General features: G+C 51.2%; 1 long non-coding RNA gene across 7 annotated transcripts in view; it reads left to right on the forward strand.

Annotated features, from left to right (window-relative positions):
- Nucleotides 1–6: 6 nt before the first annotated feature.
- The window catches only part of LOC104875091, an 8669-nt gene continuing 755 nt past the window's right edge, over nucleotides 7–7920 (forward strand). Inside the window, exons 1-3 of one of the 7 annotated variants that reach the window (XR_783931.1) lie at nucleotides 7–1015; nucleotides 7270–7394; nucleotides 7486–7839. This is a non-coding gene — a long non-coding RNA (uncharacterized LOC104875091). Of the gene's footprint in view, nucleotides 1016–3560; nucleotides 4633–7269; nucleotides 7840–7920 lie in introns of those variants that run through there. The other 6 variants (XR_783929.1, XR_783928.1, XR_783926.1 and 3 more) reach the window with 6 other exon arrangements.

Here is a 7920-nt window from a genome sequence, read left to right on the forward strand (position 1 = left end):
GCAGCTGCGGCCGAGCGCACGCTCGGAGAGGGTCCCGGTCAGCCCCGGTCGGTCCGGGTCGGTCCCTGTCAGCCCGGGTCAGCCCTGGTCAACGCCCCCGGGGGCGGAAGGAGCTCAGGATCCTCAGCGCGGCCTTCTAATGAGCAGGAGGGCGTCGCTGCTGATCGACGTGCGCAGCTCTTAGAACCCACCCCTTCGCTGCAGTTCAGTGGTTTTTAATTCGTTCAGAGTTGTGCAGCCATTGCGATTTTAGAGAATTTCCATCACTCCGTAGAGAAATGCTGCCTACGAGTCACCGTCTAACCCCACCCCCAGGGTAGTCTCTTGGGGTGCAGTCACCCCCACAGCGCCCCATCAGAGCGAGCTGCTCATCTCTCAGAGGTGAGCAAGGCCGGCGTAGGGCTTGAGAAAGATCCCAGATGATGTCAGTGAGTGGGGTCGCGCTGCGGGGTGGCCCTTCCACCCCAGAGCCTGTGCCTTGCTGTGGGGCTCCCCATCCTGCAGGAACTGCAGCACCAGGCCAGAGCTGTGCCGCCAGCCAGGTGAGGGCTCTGCCGCCTGCCTTTCCCTCTCCCTCCTGGCCTCCTCTCCGGCAGAGGCTAAGGAAGGGCAGGGCGAGCGACTAACCCCGCTGAGGGGTGGAGGGTGGGGTGGGCGCTCCCCAGCGCTCTCCCCTCCTGAAGTCGGTGTTGGGGAGAAGTGGTCCAGGAAGGAGTTCCGTCGTGAAGCCAGGCGACCAGAGCGCCAAGCCGCCTGTGTTGCAGTCCTCGGGGTGCTGAAGCCGAGCTCAGGCTTGGACTGTCCCTGTCAGTGTCCCCAGAGGGCGGCTGTGGCCGAGTCCAACCTATGCCTGTTTCACTTTCTCTCCCAGGATCATCTTGGAGATAGAAGAGCTGGCCTCCAATCACAATGGCGGACAGCTGCTCTTTGGCCTGGACAGCCATCTGTACATATTCACTGGGGACGGAGGGCAGCCCGGGGGCCCCTTTGGCAAGTTTGGGAGTGTTCAAAACAAGTAAGCGGGATGCAAGAAGCTCTTAGGGGGAGCCCTGCTGCAGGGGTTTGGCTGAGGCTGAGTCAGACCCAAGCCTCTTTCTGCAAGATGGTGTTTCCCTCCATTGGGGCCAACGAGAGGCGTATTTCGTTTCCTGTCCTATACATAACGGACACAGCAACCTTTGGCAGTTAGGGTTACAGTCTCCCAGGGTAACTTTCAGAGAGGAGTTTAGAATTTTTAGTGTGGTTAGTAGGACTCCGTGCAGGGTGCCGAGGGTCCATTTGGTTCAGCTCTAGTTTGTGAAAGTTGTGAATAAAACCACTACAAGGTTTCATAGATTTCCCTATAGATTCGTGCATATCCAGATATTTCATAATATTCACTGCATAGTGTAAATGTCTGTTAAGTTTCAGTTTTTGACTGTTAGTTTATAATATACACATTTTTATTACATATTGAATTTGTGATGGGCTACTCTACAAGTTCTTGTAGCTTTTAGATTCTATTGAATTTTCAAGGTAAAATACCATTTTATCTGTAAATATAGATAATTTTCTCTCCCCAAATTGGAAGGCCTTTTTATGATTTTTATTCTTTATTTTTTGCTTCAGTGTAAATATCCAATACAGTGCTGAATATAAGGGGGAAAACATTCTATTTTTTACCAATAAATACAATGTTAGCTATATGTTTTGAATGTGGTCTGTATCAGGATAAGTTTCTTTCTATTCCTAGACTCTGAGAGTTTGTATTAGCTATGGATGTTGGATTTTGTCAAATGCTTTTTTGCATCTATTTAGAAAAATCATGTGGGGTTTTCTTTTTTTCATTTTGGTGAATTTAATAGCTTTATTTTGTTAAAGAAATCTTGTATTTCTGGTTAGGATGTACTAACCTTTTCACATATTGTAGAATTTGCTTTTGCTAGATGATGTTTGGAATATTTTGCATCTGTGTTGATGAAAGGATCATGGGCTGGAGTTTTCCTCTCTTGCAATGTCTTTGTCAGACCTTGGCATCTGGGTGCTGTGGACTTCAGAGAACAAGGAGAGCAGTGCATCTCCTCCTCCTCCTCCAGCATCTAGGGGAGTTTGGGTAAAGTGTGTGGAATCCCCATCTTCTGTGTTCTTTCCAAGGAAAGCCAACTGAGCCTGAGGTATTCTTCTCTAAATTCAATTTATTTTGTAGATATAAGCTATCTCATTTATCTATTTCCTCCTGAGTGAGCCTCCATAGTCTGTGTCTTTCAAGGAGTTTGTCCAACTGGTCTAAATTGCCAAACTTACTGGTATCGATTAGTTCATAATATTACCTTATTGTCTTTTCAGTAGATACAGAAACTATGATTATGTTACTGTTACTCATCCTACTCTAAATACTGTTCTCTCTCATTTTGTTCCAATCAGTTTTGTTGATCTTCTGTAAGTACCAGCTGTTGAGTTCACTGATATTTTTTCTTTTCTTTTTCCTTTTCCTGTGTCATCGATTTATACTCCATTCCTTCCTTTTTCTTGTGTTAGGTTTGGTTTGTTCTAGTTGTAGCATTTGAAGGTGGAAACTGAGGTCATTCATTGATCTGAGAGCTTTCATTTTTTAAATCTCTGTGTTTACTGCTATAAATTTCACCCTAAGTACTGCTTTGAGAGCATCACATGCATTTTGATATGTGGTACTTGAATTTTTATCTAATTAAAGTGTGTCTTTCTTCTGTAGTGTCTCACCAGCCATTCATCCCATCCAGTGGCTTTTTGTTTTCAATTCTCAATCATATTTGTTATTTTTAGAAATGTGATTTTGGTCTTTTTTTTAATATCTCCTATATGTCTACTTAACTTTCTGAGCATATGGGATATCATCATAATCACTAAGTTAATGTTTTTGTGTGCTAACTTTAATGCCTGTTCCAGTGCTGTGACAGTTTTGTTGGATTGATTTTATTCTTTATATTGTGTTATATTTTCTTCCTCCTTCACTTGCCTACTAATTTTTAATTGGATGCCAGGAACTATTCATTTAACTTTGTAGGTGCTAGACTTTTTGGTGTTTCTAGACAAAGCTGGATTACTTGGAAACAGGTTGGCCCTTCCCAGTCTTGCTGTTAATACTTACGGAGCAGGACTGAAGAGGTGACCTTGCTTCTCTGTCCCTCACTCATGGGATGAGACTTACTGAGGACCCTCAGTGCCCTGGGATTCCACAGGGATTTTTCGCCTCTGTTTCTCTCCTGGTGTTGGGGTTTCCTCTCGTGTCTGGGGCAGGGTACGTGGGTGTATATTTGCGGAGCTTGGCAGCTCTCTGGACTTCATCCTCTGTGTCATCTTTTCCTGGCATCTGTCCTGCAAATGCTTCGCACCTTGATCTCCCTGGACTCAGCTCTGTGCTGTGGACTCTGGGACCCTGCTGGCCACTGCCTGTGTCTCCCCTCCCTGGCTGGGAGCAATCTTAGGACTCTCTGGTTCATGGCCATCTCTCAGGGAGCACACCCTACACTTCCTGGTCTGTGATGTCCTTTAATTAATTATTAATTAATTGTTTGGTGCCAGGGATTGAACTGCGGACCTTGCACTTGTGAGGCAGGTGGTGGAACCACTGAGCTAAATCCCCAGCCCCTCTTCGACGTCTTTTAAACTACTCTTGCTCTGTCTTGTGTAGGTTTTGACTAAGGTGTTAGCGTGAATCTAGTACTCTCTCTTCACCATAGTAGGAAGGACGTAGGTGTTTTCACGCTTTGGTTCTTGATTATAACGATGTACAGTTAGTAATTGTCGAGGTCCTTTATTGTCACTTATTAGGTCGTTCAGGTTTCATTTATCATTATGTTTGTCCCCACAGACCTGACTGTACATATAGCATGGTTGATTCCCAATGATTCGTAGTTGGGGTGTAGACATCAGAATCCCCGGGATGGGTGACATCTCTGTGGATCTCACTCTACTTCACCTTTGCAGCTCTGCCCTCTGACAAGTACATCACTCTTGCCCATTCTACAAATGAGGAAACGGAGGCTCAGAGATGTTGAGTGGCTAGCCAAGGGCACACAGCTAATAAGAGTGCTTTTGGAGCGTGGCCCTGGACTCCTACTGCCTCAGGAAGCAGCTTCCCTGCAGGGCGTGGGGTCAGCAGCTTGGTTGCTGGGGGTCTGATCACTGACCTCTGCTCTGCCCCACTACTCAAGGATCCCTGATTCTAGGCAGAGAAATCGTCTTCCAGGTGTAAATGCGGAGACTAAAACACAAGGTTTTATTGTTCATCTAGTTGGCTTATGGCTTTGCAGGAAGGTAGGAAAACCCAGAGATGGATTAGCAGGACATCTGCCTGGGTAACACTGCGCCCTGTGCCTTCCCAGGGCTGATCAGCGGCCACAGCAGGTTCATCATCTCAATTGTGGAGGACGAGGCAGGTGAGGACAGCCTGGGGTTCCAGGCGCCTGCTCACAGTGCACAGACAGCCCCGGCCCGGCAGCGCCATCAGCGTGAGCAGCGCTGCTTCTGCTGTGATAGCAGTCGCTGCGCCATTTCTCACCAGGCCCCAGTGCTGCCCCGAATGCCCTCCTTCTCCTCCGTCCTCTGTGACTGACGCTCACTGCGCGGGCGGGAGGTGGCCTGTGATGCCAGCCCATCCATCCTGGCTGGACGGTAAGGGCACCTGGTTTGCTCTGTGCTTTCCAACCCTTGGACTGTGGCGAGATGGGCGAGCTCCCTCCACGGCTTCCCGCGCCTCTGTTACAGGAAGATGGCAGTGCCAAGAGAGGGCCACAAGAGTGGGTGGGGAGAGCTCGCCCCAGGCTTGGCAGGAGGGGGGCCTTTCTGACGGGCTCTTTCCTGACCCCAGAAAGGGTGTGTAAGCCGCTAGGTTGGTGGTTACAGTGGACACAGGTTGAGGGGTCCCTGGAGCAAGTGCTAGTGTGTGACAGGGGTGGGAAAAGGGGGTCACTCGGCGCTAACACATTTCCAAAAATCTTATAATCAGAGGGTTGAATTTTAATTTCACCTTTATAGAAGTTCTTTGGAAAGATTAAATTTTCAAGTTGTAATTCTATCTTCCTTCACATACTTTTGGTATTTGGCAGTGGATGCAACCATACTCAGATGCAGGGAGGTGAGACAGTGACCTCTCCAGGGACCTTCTGATCCGGGGTCTCTGGGTGCAGAGCCTGCAGCGCCCCCATCCCCTGGCACCTGCATCCCGAGGCTGGGATCTACCCTGGGTCTTTCCCAGAGTGGAGCATAATAGGGTCTGGTCAGCCAGGCCCTTTCCTATCTGCCAGCTAATGAGTAGATAGTTTGAGATGAGTGTTTCAAAGGAGCAGAGGGCATTTTGGAAAATTCAAGTATTTTTGGTAGAAGCAAGTCTTTGTGAACTCCAAACACCAGGTGAGTGGAGAGACCTCGTGCCTGGGGGATGCCGTGGAGCCTGGGTGCTGCGGGCTGAGGGGGTCCCAGGCGTGCACCCCGGGGCAGGTGCCAGGCGAGGCCCTGGAGCTGGCCCTGTGGCTGCCTGCAGGCTCCTTGCAGGAGGAAACAGCCATTTTGGAAAACCAGAGTGGCTGGCAAATGTGTCCAGCATCCTTGCCTGAGTTCTGGGTGGCCACTGGGTGAGGGCTGGGGCTGAGCCATTTCCCGAGTGGCGAGCTTCTGTGTTGGTGCACAGACACATTCACATCTCCGCTCCTGCAGATCCTTTTCACCGAGGCATTTCAGATCAGGGTGGCATTCCATTTATTTATTTGATATTGGAATTGAACCTGGGCCTTCATGCTGAGCTGTGTCGCGAGCCAGCGACGCAGAGCACTGTCCAGCAGCGTCTCAAACCTGAAAGAGCAGCGGGGTGGAGATGGGGCAGAGAGAAAGGAAGGACGCTAAGACAAGAGTCTGATCAAGGCGACGTTTATTGCAGGCAGGCATCAGCCTTTTAAAGGAAAAGACCAAACTATTATGGGCTAGGATTACCATAGTAACCTCAACACCTGCTCCACGGGGACGAGGGTTCACACGGGAAAGAGAAAGCAGGCTCAAGAAAAACAAATTAACAACACTTGCATCTAATAATCATGATTCCCAAATAGGTGGAGGAACTTAACAAAATGGAGTTACAACACCTGACTCCTACAGATAACGTCAGATCTTTAACAGGAAGCACCTGACTCCTACGGATCTTTGGCTGTCGGAGTTTCTCCCGTGCAGGGTCAAAAACAAGTTTAACACGTGCAGTCCTTAACAAGGAACAAATGCTATCTTTCAAAAAGCCAGTGGGCCATGGCTGGCTTCCCACAGAGCTGTACTCCACCCCTTTTCAATTGAGGCAGTCTTCCTAAGTCTCCAAGTTGCCCAGGCTAGGCTTGAACTTGCAGTCCTCCTGCCTCAGCCTCCTAGTGTCTTTTTAGATAAGTCAGGACTCTGCGCCACCCACTGCTGGGGCATAGCACTGATTGTTGACAGCTGGCACACAGAGATCAACTCGGAGGGGCCGTGGGTATTGCTTGAGCAGACAGGAGCTGTTCTAGGTTTTTACATTGCAACTGTCATTTTCTCCCATGAAGTTGACAGCGTATGACCCTGCTCAGTGTAAATAAACTTCGGAGAGAGGGCGTGGGGAGTGCAGCTGGTGATGGGGTGGAGGAACTCAGTCCCCATTGCTCAGACAAGAGCGGACTGGGGGAGAGGCGTGGCTCCAAGAAAGGAGCCTCTCTGCCTTCTGGGGGGCTGGGACAGGGCTGTCCCCAGAGTGCAGTCCAGCGAGGGCTGTGTCCATCAGGTCCCCGCTCAAGCTCATCCACCGCCTCCTATGCGCAGCGCCACCTCAGCCCTGCTCTTGTTCCTTCTCCGCGGGGGAGCTTTACTTCTGGGCCATCTCTCACCCAAGCGCCTACACACAGCTCTGTCTGTAAACTTGTGGATCTCTCCAGATGAGAGCTGGTGTCACTTTCTTCCCGGGCGATCTCCACTTTGGGCTCCCCATAGGTTCACCTGGGTGAACCCTGGCGGCCTAGGGTGTTGAGTTTAGAAGGCCAAACACATGCACCTGGAGAGCTCACGCTTCAGAGACCAGAGCCTCGTGCAAGGCAGGAAGGAATGATGAGACCCGGCTGCGGCTGCAGGAGCCGGGACCAGGGTGCCCCAGCTCGCTCGCTGATCCTGCTCTTTCGTGGCCCAGTAGGCCGGCCAGGTCCTCAGGCTGCACCTGGTGTTTGGAGTGGGAGGGCTTTGCAGGAAGGCCCTTCGGGTTAGTGAGTCTGGGCACTGCCCTGATCATGAGTCTGTCTCTGGCACAAGGCACCTGTTCTGCGAGGCTCTCTGAGCCCACTCCTGGCTGCAGACCCGGCAAAGCAGTCCAAAGAACGTGAGGCCCTCGAAGCTGGCTGGTGAAGAAGCCCTGCCCCGGCTCTCCTGGAGTGCAGGTGATGCTGGGGTTCTCAGCTTCATCTTAGCGGGGTGTCCACTGCCCGAAAGGAGCACGGACCCGAGCTCAGGGAGGATGCTCCTGTGCAGGCCCGGGTGGGGACAAGGCGAGCTTCCTTGTGACCAGGCTGGGGCAGAGACCCCGAGACTGCACCCACCAGGAGGACCCAAGGCATCCAGGCCATCGGACATCTAGGAAACACTGTGAAACAGTGACGACACCGTGGAGATGCTGCTGCTCCGACTCTGTCAATAACACGGTCCCCAGCGGCGCGGTCGGCCTGCTCTGCGTCCACTCCAAGCTTTCCACGACCCGGACCCAGGTGACCGGGGCCACCTCTCAAGGTCCTGCTGGACAGTGGGGACAGAGGCATGCCCTGCGGGGAGGTCAGCGCTAGACAGCGCCCCGCAGGCCACGCGGCGCAACTGCAGGTCCGTCCGCAGGTCAGCGCCAAACCCAGACCCTGCCCACCAAAGGCAAGGTGAGCCTGTTTACTACAGTGGAAAGCAGTCATAACAGCAATC

The sequence above is a fragment of the Fukomys damarensis genome, unplaced genomic scaffold (assembly GCF_012274545.1).
Source record: "Fukomys damarensis isolate Sample0158 unplaced genomic scaffold, DMR_v1.0_HiC HiC_scaffold_11, whole genome shotgun sequence".
NCBI lineage: Eukaryota > Metazoa > Chordata > Mammalia > Rodentia > Bathyergidae > Fukomys > Fukomys damarensis.